At 40.8% G+C, this 10,271-nt stretch overlaps 1 pseudogene; it reads right to left on the bottom strand.

Moving 5' to 3' along the window:
- Window positions 1-9,652: 9,652 nt before the first annotated feature.
- Window positions 9,653-9,791, bottom strand: LOC142146870 (U2 spliceosomal RNA; annotated as a pseudogene).
- Between the last annotated feature and the right edge of the window lie 480 nt (window positions 9,792-10,271).

The following is a 10,271-nucleotide window of genomic DNA, read 5'->3' on the forward strand; positions in this document are numbered from 1 at the left end:
TTCTTTCACTCTGAACTCATTGCCTCTTATTTTGTAAAAGGACATTTATGACCTCTTTTCAACTGTGGCTGTACTATATTAGTGAGAATGATCTTCTGGTATACAGAAGAAGCCCTACAAAACCTTTATATGGCTAGGTGGACTCCGGGCCAGTAAAATCTGCATAGAACTTGTTAACAATTACTGTTTTCACCTAAGTGTCCATCACCAACCTGAGTGTGCATAGTTTTTAACATGAAGGGATATATTTTCTAAACTGCATGCTTGAAAAAGTTGCTGTCATGTAGAATGTACTAAATAAATGACAAGTAGAATCTGATTGGTTGCTAGGCAACATCTCCACATTCAAATACACAGTTTATTAAATCTAGCCCCAAAGGTACATGAACCTGTGGAACTACTAATTTTTCTACCTTTCTCCCCTTTACAATAGCAATTCAAAACAACATATCATTTTTGACAACATACATTAGCATACAGTCTGCTGAGATGACATGCTTTGCAATGTCAGCAACATTAGCAGCCAATTTAAAGACATGTTGTAAAGTCACATCATTTAATTGGTCATGTGCAAAGTTCTGCAAATGTAAAAGTTCTGGAAAGTCAGACCAGTCTACACCCTCCCTGGAAGACAAGGTAGGTTCCTTTGCAGAGTCACCATCTATTGCGACTATCGGTTGCTCCGGTCTGGGCAACTCACAACACCTCTATGATGGTTTAACCATTTTCCCCATTCCTTTAGATGTCAGAGCTTTATTCTCTCAAACTGCACCCCAGACCAGATATTGTAGCAGAGCATGACACTTCTAGTCTCTCTTATCCTCAAGCTTGTCCATCAAGGCTGAACCTTCTGCCGGTGATTCATTTGCTGAGGTGTCCAGCTGGACTTGCTCCTGGAGGACCTGCTTTAAAAGCAGAAAGTCTCTGACAAGTGTCAACGGGAAAAGAAGTTTTGGGGCTATGCCAGCTACCACCTTCACAGTTTGACCTTTAGGTGTCATTGCCAAAAGAGTACCTTGGAAGCTCTTGGTTGCCCCATGTTTGCATTGCACTTTCACCAGGGGCAGCCGCGAGACCTAGGCTCCAGCAGGACAGAACTAGAAACCAGTGTATGCTCACTCCCAGAGTCCACAATTGCCAAGACAATCTTGTTGCTCACCCGTATAGTCACTTTAAGTAAAGAGGGACCACTGGTTGCTGAACTTCAGGAACAAACAACTTAGATAGACAGGCCCAGCCTGTGCAAGAGAATAGTCCATAATCTTTTAGAGTCTAGTGCACTTGTTTTTAAATTTACTAAGTTCTCGACACTTGAAACACACCCAGACAGATACATTTACAGCTGACCCACAACTAGAGCATTGTTCTCGTTGAGGACTTAAACTTGGGGTTCAAATATTTGGACTCTCCCAAACTTAGTGTTTACTGTGTCTTTTTTCACATCGTTTAGCTGCTTGATGAGTTTTACTAACTCCGCATTAACTTCCTTTACAGACTCTCTTCATGTCTGCATCTCTTGTTGAACCATGACAAGATTTTGTTTCAACACAACAATTTCTTGGTCTTTCTCTTCTACAATCTAATTTTCAGTCTCTTTAAGACTTTTCACTTCTTTATTTTTTCCTAATATAACTTTTACAATTTATGCAATTAATCTTTCAAGAATTCAGAAACATTAATTACTTGCTCTCTATGCAACAATCTCTACGCAGTTTCATTTAGAGCTTTCACTTTTTCTTCCTCTTTCCTATTATTACTTTTGCAGTTTATGAAACTATTGCTTTGCATTCCACTTCTCTTCTTCAAGCCAAAAGTTCTCTTCTCTAGAATCAATAAAACATTTCTCCATACATTCAAACTTTTTCCTGGCCACATTATCTGTTCCAGCTAATAGCAAGTTTTTGCAGAGAGCAAGAGGTTATTCAACTTTATCTCTCACCTGAAAACCCCAGTGTAGGTTTTCCAAATATTTCTGCTGGTACTAAGCGTCAGACACACCTTTAGTTTTGGCACGCTTTATTATATTTATTGCCCATTATCATAAACTTGCAGAACTATAGAAGAGGTCTTCACCTATAGCTGCCACCATTCCCATAGAGCTTGATATGCTCACAGGTATTCAGATGCCCTCAGGTCTTAAACTCAATGTAGTGCAAGCTCATGATTAATGCCACAGTACGGAAATAGGAGGTGATGACAGAAAGTAACAATGGTCAGGAACAAGCCAGAGTCCGAGGGCAAGAGAAATCAGTGAGGTCAGGTACAAGCAAAGATCAGGGCCGACAGCAAACAAAAATATCCAAGTCACAAGTGAAAGTCAGGGCCACGAGCAAATATCCTAAATCCAGAAAACAAGCCAACGGTCAAAACACAGAAAACAATCCAGGGATAAGCACAACAGGACAGGAGCAGGTCAGCAGCCAGGAACTGAACGCTAAAACCGGCAGGGAGGCTAAACCCTCCCTACCTTAAATACACAGTGGGACCAATCAGTAGCGGGCTTTTAATTAGCCACAGGAGGCTGCACAAAAGTATATACACTAATTTGTGCACGCGCCTGGCTGCCCAACATGCTGGGATGCCTATTAATAGAAACAAGTGTCCCTACCGTTGCTCTGGCAATGGCCGAGACAGAGGGGAAAGACACCCTGGTAGTCATACTTACGGCCGGGTCGCAGGCTGAGGAGGACATTGAGAGTCGTGGCAGCTTAGGGCACCGCTGCCGCTCATGACACCTTTAAACAACAAGCTTGATCTTTATATATATCAGCATTTTCCACAGGCAAATAGCCAAACTGCTTTGCAAAGGTTTACTTTTTGGGACTACATCCAGCTCACAACTTGGTGAAACAGCAGGTGTGACACTACAAGAACCAGCAGTTTTTAAAACGTTTGCTGTTTTTGCAAAAAACAGCTGCTCAACAGTTCACAGTTCAGAGGTTTATTGCCCTTTCTCTGCCTCTTCACCAACAATAATGTTTGCTTTCTCTGCAACACAGCAAAATTTCCCCACAGCAACTGACATCTTAATAACAGTTTGTTACTTTATAGTGGTATTCAACAGGTCTTACGCACTGCCATTTGTTGACTGGCTGCACGGCAGGATCTGGCTGTCCTTTTTAATCTCACAATGACATCACTGTGGCTCTAACACCTGGCAGATGACAGACACAAACAACTTTTTACTTGAATAAACGGTGTAAATTGTTCATATCACCAATAAGACAGCATACTTTTGTCAGGATGACACCTGGTGACCCTTTTGTCTAATTACTGTATTAGACCCTGCCCTCCACCTGTGTATGCTCCACCTAGGAGTCTTAGTCTGTAAGAACTTAACCCTGTACCTCCAGACTCCTCACCTGCCCCTTTGCAAATTTGCAGGTGCTGTGTGGCAGACGACCCACTTTGACACTATATGTGTATATATAGTGTGTCAAAGAGGGTTATTTTCCACATCTCTTCTGCATAGAGACAGGTGAGAACCTGGGGTGTCTGCAGGTATAGGGTAAAGCTCTTACATCTCAAATTCAAATATATTTATATATATCGCTCACTGTTAGTGACTGTTGGGATGTGAGTCCGGGACGTGCGATCAGAGAAACCCACTGGCAGTTTCCCTAGTTATAAGTCATATATCCTTTTGAGGGTTGGATGTATTTATGTTATGCACTGTGTTTACATAATGCTCTGCTTTCCATATCTCATGTACCTATATATTTTCAAAGCTGGCCCCAATATTCTGGGGTACAAACAATAAAGCGCCAGAAGGTTTTGCAAGCTGCAATAATAAGTAGGAGAGAATGTCTCAGTCCACCAACAATCATATATCAAGTAAATCAAAATATTTTTCTCTTTTGCTCTTTTTCTCCCCCCCTCTCCCATGCTGTTCTCCATCGCTCTCCTGTCTTTATGTCCTATCCATTCCCCTGCTGTGTTTCTACCTTATATCTTACTCATCTCATCCCAGTCACCATCACTTCACCTCATCCTCTTCAATCTTATCCTCTCTCCACAGACTTTCAGGACAGTGAGAATCAACTTGAGGCATAAAGAGTAAAGACTTTTCATCTTAGCATAAGTGAAAACTTTATTTTCTTTCAACTGAGTTTTGTTAGAGAACAAATAATGTTTTCTCCCAGTTCGACTTGCCCCCACATGCTGGCCATGCCTCCTTCCCAGATGCACTTCAGTACTGGGAGGGGGTGCTATAGTATGCAATTTGTGCGCAATGTGTTCACTGTTGCCTCAGTTTACTGTGCTTAACTGACATTGTTGGAACCCGGTGTGTTCTTCTGCTGCTGTAGACCATCCACTTAAAGGTTGGATGTGCTGTTTATTCAGAGATGCACTTCTGCATACCACCCATGGATGATTTACTGTCACCTTCCTGTCAGCTGGAACTAGGATGGCCATTATCCTCTAACCTCTCTCATTAACAAGACTTTTTATACACAGAACTGCAGCTCACTTTATGTTTTTTGTTTTGAGCACCATTCTCTGTAAAATCTTGAGACTGTTACATGTAAAAATCCCAGGAGATCAGCAGTTTCTGAGATACACAAACAAACTTGTCTGGCACCAACAATCATTCCGCCGTAAAAGTCACTTAAATCACATTTTGTCTCCACTTTGGTATTTTAACAACAATTTAATAATTTTTGACCATGTCTGCATGCTTTCATGCACAAAGTTGCAGCCACATGACTGGCTGATTAGATATTTGTTAGTCAGGTGTTCAGGTATACCTAGTACATTGGACAAACAATATATATATATATATATATATATATATATATATATATATACATAGATTCAAGTTTTATTTATTTATTTTTCTTCAGTTTTCATGTTATGCTCCCTGTACTTTGTTCACTGTCCCAATTTCATCAGGGTAGTTCTGATTTTAGGGGACTGTTCTGATCAGCCAGGAGCTTGTCCCAGCTGAGATAAATTTTCACTCTTTACTTTACATACATGCTGTGTAAACCAGTTAGTGGTGTACACTTTATATAAAGGAAGTTGGGAGGGAGATGTAGTGTAGTGCAAGCTATGCCCTCCATGGTGCTGGTCACGCCCACACACAATTGGCCACATCACTGGCCAAACTTCCGGCGGACAGCACTTCTCACAACAGACCCTTGATAATTTTCAGCCCCAGGCCCATGTGGCCTTTAATCTGGCACTGAAAGGGGTTTAATGGATAGAGCCCACCTTTCCTCTCCATCCATAACCCCAGGAACCCTATTTCAGTGTCTTTGCTTCAATATATAAGTTTATATCACAAAGTCCTGTTATTTAACCCCTTAATGAATGTAGGCACCAATAACAGTGAACACAATGAGTTTCACAATATTTCTAGGAGTTAAAAGAGGGTTTTAATTATATTTTACAATGTAAAGAGACTTTCATTTGGTAGCATATACCTATTTTTCAATATATATTTATTTATTACTAAAATATTATGTGTTCGAACACAGAAACATTATCTTAGATATCATGTAAACTCAGATTACAGCATGTAAATTCATATAATTTCAGCCTTTTTGGAGACTTTCCTTGGGAATTATTTGGCATTGGCTCTCCCTCCATCAGATGATGATGTCACTCCTTTCCAAACAAAGCATTGTCTAGTAGAACATTATGCTATCCCAGAGAGGTTATACTTCAATTTCATGACATAGGTTAATCATTGAAGAAAGAAATATACATTTCCACTCTAAGAATAATTCTCTTTTTACCGGTGCAAAACAGGAATGTATTTTTACAGTTTATGAGCTATTTTCTCATATAAATGAGAATCTCCATAAGTTTACTTACAGTTAATATTTTTCAGGAGTTCTTTGAATAAAGCTGTTCAAATGAACAGGCCCAGTGGAGTTATAAATAAACTCTAAATCAAAGCAATGAGACACACAATATCTGAAATCTTAGTCCTGAGATATTCATGCCGTTCAACCTCTTATCTCATAGACATTCAAGTTCAACTAACTGTTATCTCCACACAATGCTGCTATAATTACAGGATGGCAAATCTCAAAATCCAGATCAAAATGCAATTAAATTCTTTTGTTAAGTCCCTGTTATAGTTTCTGATATGTCATAAGGTATCACATTGATCTTGCCACTGGGGTCTTGTTTAACTTTTCTGTAATGTAATGCAGCTTTAAGCATGTTGTGGGCTATTTATGTGGTTTTAGATAAGCCATTTAAGGTTAATTTCTGTATTAAAATACTTTGATCCACAAACTAACACTGATATAATTCAAGAGAATTAGAAACAACAGTCAGATATTATAAATATTTCTAAGTTTGAGAACATGTATTCTTAATTAGGTACAGTACAAAAATATTTTATGTTGTAAAGTATATAAGTAAAATCACATTTTAAGATAAACAAGTTAATGGTTTGCACATCCATTGTTTTCATGTGTGTAAAATATTATAACTAAAGTACAATATGAAGAATCTGTGTATAGCCTAATGACGATTTACATTCTAGTGTTAACAATGACATACAGTCAGGTCCATAAATATTGGGACATTGACACAATTCTCATATTTTTGGTTCTATACACCGCCACAATATGCTCCAATATGCTCAAAACAGTGTACTCATAGGACGGCTTCCTTATCCCACCATACTCGATATTTATTCGTTAATATAGCTTCTGCTCCTCTCATCACCCAGCATGGAGATATATATGGAGGAAAAAACAATCTAGTGTTTTACCCTTTTATTAAAAACAAAAACAACAATAAAATAGAGGAACTATACCGGAAGACAGATGTCAAACAGCGTGTCAAAACAGCATGCAATCACAAACGGAAGCCTCTCTCACGAGCTTTAGCAAGTCGCGCTGCTGTCAATCTCCCCGATAAGTCCTCTGCATAAAACCAACGCGTTTCAACTTCACACTGAAGTCTTTATCAAGGTCAAAGACTTCAGTGTGAAGTTGAAACGCGTTGGTTTTATGCAGAGGACTTATCGGGGAGATTGATATAGAAATCAGCCACCTCTAACAGAGTCTATAAGATAATCCACGTAAATGTTATAACTCAGCGTGACTACATATTTTAGGTATCGGCAATTAATATATTCAAGGGACCTTTGACCTTAGAATAGCGTTCTGATTTAGGCAAATAGCTTCCTTACTACGGAGAAGGGAGAATCTCAATTGGAAGCAGTATTACTGTAACGCAATCACATTTGGCCCATAACCCTATTATGTCCCTATATCCTGGATATATATGCTATGTATCTACATCGAATATACAATTAGTATATACCTTGATTGAATATATAGAGAGAAAGGACGGCGCGTACTAGCAGAGTCTGTTAGTCTTAACAGTTATTCACAAACTAATTTGGTTCAATTTGTCAATTACAGCTTTTAACATTTCACTACCCTACGATGTACTATTTTTGATGATTTTATTTTAATGTATATCAATAAAATTTAATATGTTTTATATTGATTCTATTCTATGAGTGCCCCAGCTAAACACATTGGCTCTCTGTTTGACTTCAATTCCTGATATCGTGTGTGGGAGCACCACCTCCAGGTTATGTGGTACTATATAAAAATAGTAATCAAATGGATTTTAATAAACCTAATAACCACAACCTAGAAGGGCATAGAATACTCCTGGTGTGATTTACACTAGTTTTGTTGCCTGTGGGTACAGTCCCTATAGATGCGGCTGGCCAAACCGCAGAGGTCACAAGATTTCATCTTTGGGCAATCCTTGGTCTCGTGCCCCGCTACTTTGCAGTTCCTGCAGGCTGAAACTTTGCAGGCTCTCCACATGTGGTCATCTTCCCCGTAGTTCCTTCAGTTTCTGGGCTGATCAGCGTAATAGAGGAGGCCGGCAGAGCCATCCAGGGCAAAGATTGATGGCAGGTGCTGGAGTCCATCTGTTGCAGTGTCATTTTTCCTCTACCAGACAACGATGAACCACTTGCCTGTAGAGAAACTGTTGGCATCCAGGATTTTGAAGGGGTCCTTGATCACATAGCAGAAGCAGTTCAGAGTGGTAGCAATGTTTGAACTCTCATCAGTGTTAGATCATGCTATAGAACGAGCCACGATCAGCATTACGATCACTGGGTGTTGGGCCTGATAAGGACAGGTACTACACCAGTGCAGCACAGTCTTAAACAGTTTGAACCCTCACCAGTGTTAGATCATGCTATGGAATGTGTCACGAATCCGAATGATATTTAGTGGATCCCTTGTGTCTGCCAAAGAGTAGAACTCATTCAGGGGCGCGGAGTCTAGCGAGTAGGAGGTTTTCGCAGAAACCCCCGCAAGAGGGTATGGATTTCCCTGCTCCTATCCTGCAGGTCGCTGTTCCCTGAATGAATGCTGGTAGAGTAGATAGTGGAGCTTGAAACAGCGGGTTGTTAACGGCCAGTCAGAGAGACACTAGAAACAAGTGCTGGAGAGTCCTTGGTTCAGCGATAGTACAAGTGTGAGCAATACTAAAATATAATAGCTGAGACGTAGATCACACGTCAGGACAACTGTAGATGGATACTGATACAGTGACGGTTTAATGAGGGTAATAGCGGAGTAGAACTAGCTGATCCATAGTTGATAACTCAGAGCAACAGCAGGTGAATTACTGGTACAGCAACAGCTCCAATAGAAGTGATGATGAGGTAGAACTAGCTGATCCATAGTTGGTAACTCAGAGCAAAAGCAGGAGAATTACTGGTACAGCAACAGTTCCAATAGATGTGATGATGAAATAGAACTAGCTGTTCCGCAAGTGGTAACTCAGAGCAACAGCAGGTGAATTACTGGTACAGCAACAGTTCCACTAGAAGTTGTGATGAAGTAGAACTAGCTGATCCACAAGTGGTAACTCAGAGCAACAGCAGATGAATTACTGGTTCAGCGGCAGTTCAATACAGGAAGTAATGGAGTGGAACTTAGCTGATCTGTAGATGGTAACTCAGAGCGACTGCAGGTGAATTACTGGTACACCGACAGTTCAACAAAAGCAGTAACGGAGTAGAACTAGCTGATCCGAGAATGGTAACTCAGAGCACAGCAGGTGAATCACTGATACACTGACAGTTCAGACAGAGAAAGTGGTAAAGTAGAACTTACCTGATCCGTATATGGTAACTCAGAGCATAGCAGGAGAATCATTAACACAGCGGCAGTTCAAACAGAGGCAGTAATGAAATAGAACTTAGCTGATTCGTAGATGATGATTCAGAGCAACAGGTGAGTTACTGGTACAGCGGCAGCTCAAATATAGAAGCAGCAGTGGATTTGAACTAGCTGATCCATGGATAGTGATTCAGAGCAGCAGCAGGTGAGTACAGGTGCAGCAGGCAGTCCTATTAGCGGCAGCAGCAGAGAGGAGTTCAGCTGATCTAGGACGTTCGTGCAAATCCACAACAGGTGAGTCAGACCAAAGGAAGCCAGAAACTTACTGAGAGTGAGGAACTCGAAGAACAGGCAACGGACAGAGGGAAACTGGGAGGTTTAAATAGTGCTCCAAAATGATAGAACCGATGGGAACAGATAGGAGGTCATAAGAGAGGGTAATAGGTAGCACATGCGCGGAACAAGATACAGATGGTGAATGATGATCCGATAATGAAGTTAGTACACCCTGATTACCGCTTACAGGAGGAAGGTAACAACACCGGTACCCATCCGCGGGACTGGCGTGTGGCAGAATGAGCCACGATCAGCATTATGACCACCTGGTGTTGGGCCTGATATGAACAGATACTACACTTAATCTTAGCCAAAAGGCTGAGAAGCGATTATTTTTGCAAGTTGTAGCAAAAAAGTTGATTCAAGTTTGGATTCTATCAGAACCATGGTTACTTCACCACTTACTGCTGTCCTTCCAGGCTGCTCCAGAGAGGGTGCTGCCCTCCAGGCTGCTTCAGAGAGGGTACTGTTTCTGCTCCCGAGGACATGGCCCAGTCTGGGCTCTCGGAGGTGACTGCCTCTGGTATCGTAGATGTAACTGCCCTGCTCTTCGGACCTTAGGACCATATTGCCCTGCCCTCTGGGCCTGAGGACCATATTGCCTTGGTGTCTACTCTACCTGAGGTGTCACCAATGACTGATCTGCCTGAGCAATTACAGATATCACATAACCTGCTGATTTGGAGTTTGCAGTTAGGGAATTATTCTTTAACATATGTTTATTCCTTTTGCTTGATCTTACATATTTCAAAAAGTTTGTAGTCATGTGGAAAAAAAATTGTTTCATGGAATGTGTATTCTTATAGTAAG

The sequence above is a fragment of the Mixophyes fleayi genome, chromosome 3, assembly GCF_038048845.1.
Source record: "Mixophyes fleayi isolate aMixFle1 chromosome 3, aMixFle1.hap1, whole genome shotgun sequence".
NCBI lineage: Eukaryota > Metazoa > Chordata > Amphibia > Anura > Limnodynastidae > Mixophyes > Mixophyes fleayi.